This window comes from Macrotis lagotis, chromosome 8 (assembly GCF_037893015.1).
Source record: "Macrotis lagotis isolate mMagLag1 chromosome 8, bilby.v1.9.chrom.fasta, whole genome shotgun sequence".
NCBI lineage: Eukaryota > Metazoa > Chordata > Mammalia > Peramelemorphia > Peramelidae > Macrotis > Macrotis lagotis.
Genome location: NC_133665.1, coordinates 26,090,017 through 26,103,486, shown reverse-complemented (window position 1 = coordinate 26,103,486; position 13,470 = coordinate 26,090,017). Strand labels below are relative to the sequence as shown.

The 13,470-nt window shown below is 45.5% G+C and overlaps 1 pseudogene; it reads right to left on the bottom strand.

Moving 5' to 3' along the window:
* Window positions 1–768: 768 nt before the first annotated feature.
* On the bottom strand, window positions 769–13,200 carry LOC141495146 (transitional endoplasmic reticulum ATPase-like; annotated as a pseudogene).
* Between the last annotated feature and the right edge of the window lie 270 nt (window positions 13,201–13,470).

Genomic DNA, 13,470 nt, shown 5'->3' with positions numbered 1-13,470 from the left:
GTGCTCCCAACCCCAGCCAAGCAGAAGCAGCACACAAGCACCTGGCCAAGGAAATGAGAAGACACAACAGCTCTGGAAAGTTCTTCCCAAGTCTTGCCTGGGTGTGAGGCACTGTCTTGGCACCCTTCCTCCCCTGCATAGAAAGGACAATGAAGATATCAGAAGGAGGTTTCCAGGGGAAAAGGAGGAGAAGGGGCCAGGACTCAAACTTATTTTACCCAACATTTATTAACCTATTACACCATGTTTTTGTTTTAGAATATGCTTGTGATTAGTTAATTTATTTTTCCAACATTAACTCAAAAGTATGTAAAATAAAATGAACCTACTCACTATGTAAACACCCAGCAGCTGTGGCCCTTATCCTGGTGTGAACAGTGAAAGAAGGGACAGCATGGGCAGCATGAAGTTCAGGCGCTTTTATCACTGCTAGGGACTGGATGCTGACTCCCTTGCTCTTGCCCTACACAGGCCACCAGAACCCTATACCACACCCCAACCTATAACAGAAATGGTGCAGGCTCAAGGCCTTGATTTCCCTGTTGGTAATTCACTCTCTGCCTCCCAAATGAAAATCACTTTTATTGTATTGCATTTGTTTTGTATTTTTTGCAACAGAAACCCCCTGTCCAGAGTCTGACTGCAGCTTATCTGTTCAGACTGAGGAATAGAGCAGGTCCCAGGTGCCCCCAGTCATTCTCAGACAAGCACCTCCCTCCCCTGGGGACTGAGGTCTGGCCAGCTTGCTCCATGGCCAGCCACTGCAGCTTAGCCATACAGGCCATCCTCATTGTCTTCCGTGTACAAGTTGCCACCTGTGCCTCCTCCACTGCCCTGGCCGAGAGCAGTCTGGCCTTGCTTCCCTCAGGGGAATCTGTAGGCCAGAAAGTGTCATTAGGACCTAGTCAGAGGCAGACTGCTTCCTCCCACTCCAGGAGGCTATCCAACCTAACCTGTTCATTGATAAATGAGGCTTACCCTCTTAGGGAGGATGAGTAGCTTGCCTAAGATCACACAGGGAGGGAGAATTAGAACCCAGATGTAGGGCTTGGGCCAGTTCTCTGACCCCAGGACCAAGTTCCTTCCACTGTCCCTTCTTTCTCTGCCCAGCTTGACCAATTCCCAAACTCAAAGATGTCATCCCATTTCACCTTTAACTGATTCACATTCCCTATTTCCTCCCAATGGCCCAGAATATGTACAAGTCTCCCCAATCGACCCCTCTGCCACCTTAGGTTTCACTTCATGAATCCTATGCCTGAAGCTGCCAAAGCCCTTGATATGCTGAAGGGTCTGGGCAAACATCTCTTATTTCAGGATATCATTGTCACTAACAGAGCTGCAGGAAAAGCACATGGCCTCCTCAAAGTGGTCCAGGCAGGTCTCAGGGACTGGGTCATCCTTTTCTACCTCCTGCAGTATAGAAAGAATTAAGTGGGGGCTAAGATCTATTAGGGGCTTGTCAAATTGGTTCTCCCTTTCTTCCCTCCCCCCTACCTCCTTCAAGGATCTCAGGGCAACTGGCACCTCATACTTGGAACAAGATAAGGTCCAGGCTCCAGGTGAGCACTGGACAGACAGCCCTGTAGCCTTCTCAGTCCCAGAGTCCAGCTTTTCTGTACATAAGAATAGTTTGAAGAGGTTATTCAGCACCATCCCTAATGCTGTCATCAAAGATGCCCAAACACCCTATAGCGATCCATTTCAGGATATAAGAAATGGTCAAAAAAACCTTCAATTGGGGAATAGCTGAAGAAACTGTGGTATATATATGTCATGGAATACTATTGTTCTATTAGAAACCAAAAGAGATGGGAATTCAGGGAAGTCTGTAAGAATTTGCATGAATTGATGCTGAGTGAGATGAGCAGAACTAGAAAAACATTATACACCCTAACAGCAACATGGAGGTGATATAAACCTTGATGGACTTGCTCATCCCTTCAGTGAAACATTTAGGGACAATTTTGGGCTACCCACAATGGAGAATACCATCTGTATCTGAGAAAGAATTATGGAGTTTGAGCAAAGACCAAAGACCTTCAATTTAGAAAAAAAATCCGTTATCTTATTATGTAATTTTGCTATCTCTTATACTTTATTTTTCTTCCTTAATGATATGATTTCTCTCTCATTACATTCAACTTAGATCAATGTATACCATGGAAACAATGTAAAGACTAATAGATTGCCTTCTGTGGGGGGTGAGGGAAGCAAGAATGGGAGGGAAATTGTAAAACTCAAAATAAATAAAATATATCCTAAAAGAAATATCAGTACTCTTATAGGGTAGTCAAATGGAGAAAATTAATGCACACAAAAAGAAACTGGAGGTAATGAGATCAGCCACTTGATATAATGAAACAAAAGAATGTATGAAAATTTGAGGCTTTGGATAGAGGATTAAGAGAGCTCCTTTGGGCAAAAGTCCTGTATCTGAAGCTTTGCCAGTGTCTTGCAAACCAGCTATTTTCTGAACTCAAGAGCATGGTACTAGTTAAGTATTTCTGAAAGTCTGGCTAGATGGGAAAGCAGGTTGGGATAAAGGACTTACCATGGCTGAGGGGTTTGTCTGCCTTTCTCATTCTCCTCGAATTTCCCTCTCAATGGACTCACAGATAGCTAGCTTGCAAGCAGGCTGGCAGATCTCTGTCAGGTCAGCCCCAGAGAAGCCATTAGTCATCCTGGCCAGGAACTCTTAGTCTACATCCAATGCCATGCAGAAGTCAGAAAGAAAATTCAACACAGAAGACCTAAAGTCTCAAAAAGGTCTTTCCTCCTATAATGATCATTCCTGACTTTAAACCCAGAATTCACAAGGAATTTACATGGGCTACCCAGGGAACACTCCAAATATGGCCTACATTTTTTGGGATGGGGGAGTAAAAACAATCCAGGAGGACCATTTTCTCACCACATCAAATTGGTGTTAAAAAGAAATGTGGTTGTCAATTTTTCCCTTCAATCCCTCTACTCACCTTGGCAATAGGTGACTTTCTCAGGTTGGCCTTAAGAATTGCAACACGCCACTTCTCATAAGGCAGGGGTATGTAGATGAGCTGATCCAAGCTGCCAGGTCAAAGAATTGCAGGGTCATTATCAGGTCGATTGGTGGAACCAATGATGAACACATATATTTTTGTGGGCATACCATCCATCTCTTTCAGGATCTGCTTGATGATTCTGTCAGCAGCACCTCTTCCATCTCCAATGTTGCCACTACCAGCCTTGGCAATTAAATCCAGTTCATCAAAAGTTAGAACACAGGGGGTCAGCTTGGCAGGCCTTCATATAGGGATGAGGTGAAGAGATATGAACATTTGCAACAGGTGTCATTTTCCCCAAAGGGCTCTTTTATTCCCATATCAAATGATTATAATTAGACAATGCTGAAATTATTTCATACTTCAATGCAATTATCAGCTCCTACCCGTTATTTGTTTGGAAATCCAAAGGTTAAGAGGCTTGATCCAATAAATACCTTGTCAAACATCTCAAGGATATTGACCTCAGATTCGCCAAACCACATAGTCAGAAGTTCAGGTCCCTTAATGGAGATGAAGTTGGCCTGGTGTTCATTGGTGATAGCTTCGGCCAATACGGTTTTCCCACATCCAGGGGGTCCATAGAACAGGGCTCCCTTGGAAGGTGTCATACTGAACTTGAGGAATTTGGGTGTTCCACAGGGTACTAAATGAGAAGAGAGTTCACCCTCTAGTATGAGGAATTAGTATGAATGTATGTCATCAACAGCATTTGCCCTTCTGGGAATAGGAAAACCAAGACACACACACACACACACACACACACACACACACACACACACACACACATACAGTTTGTTTCAAGAAACCAGTTTCTCATATCCATAAGCCCAGGTTCCATTCCATGTACCCCAAAGTAGTCTCATCTGCTATAACAATCCCTTGGGGAGTAGATACCAGAAGACTGATTTATCATTTTACAAAACTCTGAAATAGTTCTAAGTTTCAAGATCCCTTCACCTGAACAAGATCTTGGAGCTCCTGCTTGACATCTCCCAGAATACCAATGTCTTCCAGGTCAATGAGCTCCATCTTCTTTTGAATAGCCTGAACTGCTGCCTCTGAACACAGGGCTGCCAGATGAGCAGAATCTACAAGTGTCCATGGGTCTCATTGGCCACCTGTGGGCAGAAGGTCAATCTGATTTAGATCTCAGTTCCAGACCTGGGGTTCCCCCTTCCTCGCTGTGCAGCTAAGGTATGAAGAGGAGGCTGGGCACACTCCATGCAAGGCCTCCTAGAATATCTTGCTCAGTTCCCTCTCCCCATAAACTCTTTCCACTGTGAGGTGACGCCTCAGTCTTCTCTTCTCAGGACCCATCACAACAAGATTTGCCTTCAGAATTTCATTTGTTCTATTCACAAACTCAAATCACTCATTCAGAAACAGTTTACATTTGCCAGAACCAGGGCACCCAATGACTGGCTCTTGACACATGCATCAACATTAATCTATTTCAGAGTAACCTCAAAATAATTTTTCTTCTCCAACAGTCTATCTCCCAAAGTTCAGGTGTCTCACTATACTTCTGACTCAGCAAGAGCTCCACTTCAACAACCTGGAGTTCTACTCCATATAGTCTCTGGGGCTCAAACTTTCCCTTCATTCCTGATCTTCCCCTCACCAGCTCCTTAACTCTTACCTGTTCTAGGTCTACATCATCTGCCAGCTTCATGATTTTGGTATGGATCTGCAGAATCTACAAGCATCCTGTGGCATCAGGAATCCCAATATCTACTTCCCTGTAAAATAGACCTGTGGGGATGCACAAATACACCGAATTCAACCCAGGGCTCTGGCCATTTGTGCCTGCTCCCTCACCAAAGGAAATGTGGCCTTTGTAAAAGGGAGGACTCCTACTGTTGAGTGATCCAGAGAAAGCTCAAACCCTGCTATTGTTGAGAGAGAGGGGATAGAAGGGAAAGGAGAAGAAACAGATGGGTAAATGAAATCTCAAGAAAAGCAGTGGCAGGAACATGTCCAATATGCTGTATCTTAAGATGATACATATGATCCTATGACTTCATAGAGAAGAGCTTTCTTTAAAAAAGCCAAGGGGCCATTACCAAACCATCTAAGAGCTGGGTCAAAGCTGTGAGGGCTGTTGGTTGCTGCTATAACAATCACTTGTACCTACTGCTTCAAACCATCCATGAGAGTCAAGAGCAGTGACACAATTCGATGTTCCACCTCTCCAGGGGTCTGTCAAAGCACAAGATCTCTGGATTAATAGGCAAGCTTGAATCCCAATTCCCCTCATTTAGGTCCTCTCTCCCTTAGAGGAATCCATAACTTTTCTCTCTTGGGAGGAATGGCATCCAGTTCATCAATAAGAATGATGGTAGGAGCATTCTTTTCTGCCTCTTCCAAAGCCTTCCACAGGTTGCTCTCTGACTCACCAGCAAACTTGCTCATCATTTCAGGACCTCAAGAGATGCACAGAAAAGGCTGAGGTTTTTGCTTCCCAAAGAGAGGGAGCCATAAGGGTTACTCCATAACTAACTAAAACTGAGGGGAAGGAGTCGGGAGGGGGGGGAGGATTATGTACCCAAATGCAAAGGGACAGCTAGAAATCAACACTAAGAATCAGAGCCAACTCACCTCAGGAAGAATTAAGTCACTCACTATTGAAAAGAAAAACTCTCCAGTCTCATTTACCATAGCTCAAGGAATCAGGGTCCTACCTGTTCCAGGAGGCCCATAGAGCAGGATGCCCTGAGGAGGCTGAGAAATGACTGGCCCAAAGTAGATTCAAAGTTAAGCTACTACCCACACTGACACTCTTCCCTCCTCAACTATCTATTTTCAGGAAGATAAGCAAAGGTTAAACTTGGGGATGGGACGAAAAGTTTAAACCTGGCAAGAAGAATGAATCCTTAAGTAGCAAAAGTAACAGTATGATTCACTATTCAGCCCAGAGGAGAGAGTTGTCCACAGTGAAGTAACTGGAAGAGGAGATAACAGGGAAAAAGATATAAAAACATTCTGGGACACAAGCATACAAGCATGTATCTCAGGGGGTTCAGGAGTTACGAAACCTTAAAGGGTAAAACATAATTGTTAGGAAAACTCTAGTTAGATTCCACAAGTTAGAAAGGAACCAAATGGTGACCTTAAATGGTGGTCTGGATGTCTCAGTGGCAGCTCTACCATTTCCTTTATCTGAGTCAACTGTTTCTGGCAACCACCAATGTCATCATACAACAATTCATTGAGGGATTCCACCACAGACAAGGAAGATATCACCTGAAGGATCATTGTAGTATTTAGTTACTACAGGGAACAATAGCATTGGTAATAAGCTAGAAAAGACCAAGTGTCAATTCAGCCACTAACACTGAGACCCAGAAGCTTAAAAGCATATGGGTTCCCATGCCCTGACACTTGGTCAAGGGACAGAATATTAATCTGGACTGAAACCTCTTTACCACTTGGATACCCTGTACAGAAAAAAGTCTTTCCAATAAATAATCACCCTTTGCCACAAGTGATTAAGAGTCTGGACTTCAATCTAAAGAAGGAAAAAAAGGGCAAAATTAGAATTTCACATGATGGAGGCAAGAGAAGCCATATACTCTCTAGGAATAAGAACTGGGCAAACTGACCAAAACCTTACCCAGGAAGGGTGTTGAGGGTCACCAGAAACCCAACTACCACCAAGGCCTAGCCTGGCCTAAGAGAAATAAAAGAGGCAGCTTTCTCTCCTAGATACCGGATATAACTAGGTGAGTTGGGAAGATAGGTGGGAGAAGTTAGAGGGAGAGGTCAGGTTTTAAGCATTTTCTAGGTATCATGAATACCTGCACAAAGTAACCCCACCCATAATCAATATAGTGCTATGAAAATGAATTCCCTACTAATCTAGTTCCCCAAGCCTTTAAAACTTACCTTTCCGGATGGATTGATAAGCTTCCAGAAAGCATAGCTTGAGGTATACCTCAAAGAGATTGCTGGTGATGCCTTCATTGATGGGCAGCAAGTGGATATGTTTGCCATACTTCACATCTGGGCACGACTGGATGCTGAGGACCACAAGCAGATTCCATGTTACCCACCACACTGCAGCCCCAAGTACTGGGCGCTGGAAAGGGTCTGGTACAGAGGGCTGATGGCAAGTGAAAGAGACAGGGATGGCTTTAGGTGGAGAGAGGCAGGAGGAAAGGAGAAAAGGCAAGATATGAAGCAAGACATCACACAACCTAGGGCCCTGGACTCTGTAGTGGAGAGAGGAATGCCAGAAGTTCTGGATGGGGACCCAGGGAAGAAAAAGGGTTCTTGCTACTACTATTCAAGGACAGCAATATAAGAAAAAGGGAAAAGAGCAAGCAGCTAGGTAGCACAGTGGATAGAGCATCAGCCCTGAAGTCTGGGGACCCAAGTTCAAATCTGACCTCAGACACTTAATAATTACCTACTTGTGTGGCCTTGGGCAAGTCACTTAACCCCACTGCCCTGCGAAAACCAAAAGAAAAAAAGAAAAGAAGAAAGGAAGAACAGCTTTTCAAAGGCAAATTTTCAATCTCCCACCCCTTCTGGTAACCTAGGTGTTGCATGGCCTCAGTCAACAGGGAAATTTGGGTCAGGAGCAAGGTGTAAATAGAAAGAAACACCAGCTAAACTTGAGAGAAATAGTTTTGATACCAGTCTTTCTACATAAGAACATAAATTTATCTCCACTCTATGTGTGCCTCAGAACACTGCCCAAAGGGATCTCTTTAGCCCTAGTCTCCTAAGAAAAAGGTTACATGAGATTTACACAGGAGAATGTAACTAAACACAGTCAAGATGAGAGATACAGACAGAAGGAACTCAGAAAGAGAAAGCAAAGGAAGGTTACTAGAGACCACTCATCCAGGACCAGAACTACTTGAACCACTTCCTTGTAATAGCTGATTTTCTTAACTGACTTTCCTGGGGGCTCTTTTTTTCATCATCATAAGATCCTGAAAATTCTTGGCTAATATTCCTCCCTTCCTCCCCTTAGTTCACTACCATTCAGCACAAGAACGCAGAACGTTCAGCACAAGCATAAGCAGAAGAGACACTGCAAGACACACACAGTCTGGCTCGGTCCCTAAGCAAGAAAATTACAAAATCCTAGCTTTCTAGAAAACAGTGAGAAATTCAACTTGAAACCAAGGTGAAGAAGTCAATCTCATACCCTTCTCAGTCACCAAAGTGGTTGCTGAGACCTTAGGATACCTGAGTCTTCCCCAGGAACATACCTGAGCCCTGAAGTGAAGTGCCAGTCTCCCTTCCAAGATAAGGAGGAATGGTTATGATTTGCCAAGTGCTGCCTACTCAGTCCCACCCCACTGCCCAGGTCTCTTTCAGATCTCCCTCTTCAAGGGTCAAGGATCCTCACATACCTGATGACATCTCCCAGACACTTACAGGTTGCTGTCCACAACTCTGTTCATGCGAATCTTCTCATCTGAGCAGTTATCATCAAAAAGTACAATGTTACACAGCTTCCAGCCTCTTCTTGCCTTTAAGCAATGCTGTGTCACCTCCGAAGAGCTGCTATTCATCTATCTTGGCCTAGAGCAGCACAAGGGTCACTGGGCAGTAGGGGCAGCCCCAGTCATTAAGCACTAATCCCACTGAACCTGCAGTCCACCTCCTTCCTGGGTTAAAGTATATCTAAATAGAATAGACTAGGAATATAAATTTACCTGAGGCAAATACACCACACTGTTGTCTTCATTAATAGCTTCATCAACAATTAACCCATTGGGGCAGTTCTTCTGCTTGAGAATAGCTGTTGACAAGTCATCTGCTTTTGAACTGGAAAAGATAAATCAAGTTAGACTTCCAAGGCCATATCACTATTACCCAAGGTCAGTGGTTTTCAAAGTGTGCTCTCAGGACCCTGGAGGTCCCTGAGGAAACTTGCCTTGCCAAGGAAACCTTAAGGTCAAAATTATTTTCACAAAATACAAATTTTTTAATTTCTAATGCTGTAGGGGCAGCTAGGTGGCAAGTGGATAGAATGCCGACCCTGGAGTCAGGAGGACCTGACTGCAAATTTGGTCTCAGACACTTAATTACCCAGCCCTGTGACCTTGGCCAAGTCACTAAACCCCAATGCCTTGCAAAAAAAATGCCACAAAAAATAATACTGTAAATGCTGTTAGCTATAATTCACATAAACAAAAGCTCTTTAGGATCCTGAATATATCACAAGTATTCAGTAAATTTACTGCTGAGATATTCAAGTGCTTCTGCCTCAGAGGCAAAAAAGAAATAGGAAACCTAGATAGGTGTCCTGGAGAAGTGAATACATATTTCATATTAATAGCACAAAAGTCTACTGCCCCTATGGAAAGTAGTCATGGGTAAACAAGAAAATAGTTTTATGACTGTCCTTAAAGATTAATCATGGTACCCTGTCAGCTGTACATGTACTCATTCACAAAACTGTTTAAACAACCCCCTGTGTAAGAGGTAAGCTCTTGATGATTTCAGAGGCCAAGTTACTATGGTATGGTATCATAAACCAATGATTATGGGTTTCAATTGGAAAACTGCTTTAAATTTGCACATTTTGGGGGAGACAACATATTACCTGTGGTAGAGTACCAGACATGGAATCAGAAAGACTGGGTTTCAACCCTGCCTTTGACATTAAACTGTGTGACCTTGGGTAAGTCACATAACCAATCTGATCCCAGTTTCCTCATAAGGGAAACTGTGTCATTGAGGCTTTTTATGTCAAAAGGCTTTGGAGGGCCCTTTCAGCTCATCAGGAACCTCCTTAACAAGTAACACAGTAACAAACTAACAATGTCCACCAGGTCTCAGAAAGGCCACGAGCTACTTTCAGGTTGTGAGACCCCATTTTAAGCCTTCCCTGATGGCTTCTGTCCACAACTGTAATATCCAGTCCAAAGACTACATGTTGTTAGCAAATTTGTGGCACAAAATAAAAACAATAGAATGAATTAAGTCTGAGGTTTCCAGAAAAAAAGTTCACACTGGAAGCAAAAAACCATCTTGGAAGCCCCCACAAAATACTGCTAAGCAAAGGAGCTTCACCCAAGGTGAGCCTTTGTACACAGCTTAATGTTCATTCCAGTTAAGTCAAATGTCAAGGCGTTGAAACCAAGAAATGTACCCAAAAGTGCAGAGTGTTACTTTTCACGCAGGCTGAAAAATCAAGGCTCTCAAGGATAAACTGGCCATTCCTTCTACATAGCTCATAAGGATTCTAATAGGAACTTGGAGGGCATGCACTGCAGTTCCAATCACTTAATTTGGATAGCATTTTGCAAAGGATCAATTATTTTCTTTGATGGAGACCTAGAAAGAGTTGAAAATGAGTAATAACCTAAAGCCCAACTGGTGGAAAAAGTCTTTTGTATCATATAGTTTTTTAAATCCTAGTAATTAAGATGGGATCAATGTTCTCAAATTTCTCTCCCCCTCACCCCCCCTTTTTTTAGGTTTTTGTAAAGCAAATGGGGTTAAGTGGCTTGCCCAAGGCCACACAGCTAGGTAACTATTAAATGTCTGCAGCTGGATTTGAACTCAGGTACTCCTGACTCCAGGGCCGGTGATTTATCCACTGCGCCATCTAGTCAACCACCCCCACACTTTTCAATAAAATCTTTAAAGCTTCTGTAAAATCTCCCATACCAAACACAGGACTTGCCACAAACACCCAACACTGCCATTTCCACCAGCTGAAAAACCCACCTGTACAACAAATGAGAGGATGTTTTAAAAACCCAGAGAAGCTCATGGTGATAGTGATAGGAGAGGCTCTTCTCCATCTCGCCTTCCTCCTCTCCCCTCCTCTCCCGGCGCTGTGGCTGCACTGTGAGCATTCCCACCCTGGATGGCCGAGTCAGCCCCCTGCCTTGCCACGATGGCATCAAGCTGGGCACTGTGAAGACTGCGCGGGGAGGGGCTGCCCTTCCTCGAGGTGCCCACCCAGCGGGGCCACCTCCTAGAGGAATTCAAGGTGCGCTTCCCGGGCAGGATCACTACACAGGCACCACAAATCTTAAAGTGGCAGCTGCCTGGCTCCTTGGCCCGGCCTCGGGGCAGCCCCGGCCTCCACAGCAATAGCGCCCTCCCGCCCCAGGCTCCCGCAGCCACACAGGCAACCCAGCCGGCCCGCAGTCCACCTGGAAAACTTTTTCTAAAATGCAAAAAAGCCACTTTTCTTCTCGGAGAGTTGTCCCCGTTCCTCACTTGGTGGAGCCCTCTCAGGTGGGAAGGGAGGGTGGGGGGAGGGCGGAGGGAGGGATGCCCCGGGTCCAGGCGTGGCTGTTTTTGTCCCAAGCTTTGCATCCACTTTTCCTGCTGCTCCTGGCTGGACAGTGACTTGACTGTTACTTGAGGACCTGTAAAGGTTTCCTATCCAGGCCTGTAAATAGCATGTCGTTCCCCCACCTGCTGCCCAGGTCCTTCCTGCCCTCCTTTCTAGTCCCCTCTCCCACCAAAGGTTGGGGGTTGGGGGGAGGACCAGCAGGACACATCTACCCCGACCCTCGCAAGGGGGCAAGGGGGCAAGGGTGACTCTTCACGTGTACGCGCTCATGGGCACATCCTGCACACAGAGTTGTGCACACGTGCTCAGGAATGGGGAGGGGGGGGGGGGGCACTGAGCACCAGACACTGTATTTCCCAGGCGTGGAGGTGCTGAGCCGCTTGGGGAGAAGTGGGAAGTTGAGGCAGCGTGGCTTCACCACCCATGCCACAGACACTTTCCCTCCTTTGACAGCCACAGCTTGCCTACCACAAACTGGGTCTGCAGGCTAGGGGCCGTGGGGGTGGGCAGAAGGGGAATGCCCATACCACAGTACCACATATGTTTTCTTTCAGGCTTTACTAAGGGGCTGGGGTGGCAGGGAATTTTACCTTTTTGTCCTGGGCTGCTCCTTGGTGCTGCCAGCCTTGATTCAGAGGAAAGGGCATCTGGAGCTTCCCCCCCCATGGGAATTCAGGGTCATAGCAGCCATGCCCTGCCCTCCCTCCCTGCCCCAGGGCTTCCACCTGTCAGAGCCAAGCAGGCCTTGCCTTGTCTACTCCACCAGAATATTTTACCCTGCTGTTCCCCACTATCCAGCAGGGAACCTAGGAGAAGGGGTTGACTCTGGCCTGGTCTGTGATGACCCTCTAAGAAACTGGGGTGGGGGCTTCTTGGCTTCTCTCATTTTGATGCGCTCCTGAATGTTTTTATAGTAGTTTTTTGTATTTTTTTTGTAATGACAGTATTATGAAAAAATAAAAGTATAGTAAAATTACATATCTATGAACCCCTGCACTAGAGGGAAGTGGGCAGAGGGAGGTGAGGGATTATGTCCTCTCAACCACCACTACCCAAGCTCTTAATCAACAGCTCCAGGGACAAGCTGCCCTCTAGTGGCCAGCAGATTATCCCAGAGACCCAGCAGTTGACCTCAAAGAACCTTCTTATCCCAACGGAGCCTCTGAGTAAGTCTCCCCTCCCCCAACCACCCAAAGCCATGCAGCAAACATCCCTGGGGGGACAGAAAAACAACTCCTCTTGTTAGAATAGAATGTATTTGGGAAGAATAATACCCTTAATATAAGTGGTAGCCATCCCCTTCTGAAGGTCCAATAGTGTCATGAGAACAGGTTATGTCCTGGGGGATTGGATTCTCTTGGAGGGAGACAAAGAACTCCATAGTGAGAAGGGCTTGGGGAGTCCCTCTGAAAGTATCCTCCAAGAGGCGACTTGGGATGGTGCTGGGAGTGTCCTCCAGTCCTAGTCAACCTTGACCCTTTATGGTGATAGCGGAATTGACCCAAAGAGATCGATACTTCACTAGCAAGGGAAGCTGGCTTCTCTGGTGACAGATCCCTGAACCTCAGAGTTTTACCTTTAATCCTTTTTTCCTCTCTCCTGGGTCTGCCACTTCCAACTCCAGTGGTCTTCTGAACCTTTACTGTGGTCCCTTGACTCACTGTTGCCCTCCTGAACCTTAGCAGAGGGATGTGCCTGGAGTTCCTTCAGTTTATAGCCAGTGGGATCACTCTGAATCTGCAGGAGTTGGAGTTCCCTTTCTTTTTTCTGGTTCTCTTTACAAGCAGCCACCAAACCCTTCTTTAATGTCAGGCCAACAACCTCCATATTCTCTGAAGTTGAAGGAGCCTCACTCTCTTTGGAGGGAGACTTGACCATGAGTGGAGTCTCCTCAGTGGTTTCCTTCCCAGCTATTGCTGCCTCTACCCTAGGGAAGGGCTCTTCTGACCCTTTGATCTTCTTAGGACAAAGCCATCTGCAAAATCCCTTCATCTTCTGTGCTAATCTGATTTCTAAAGAGGTTTTGTGTTGGAGTACCCCCTCTGGCTTTGGCAACCCTACAACTCTGCTCATAGTACCCTGGGATAGACACTTGCTACCAGAAGTGTGACCCTTCAATGAACTTGGGTTCTTTTCCTGTCCATCCCC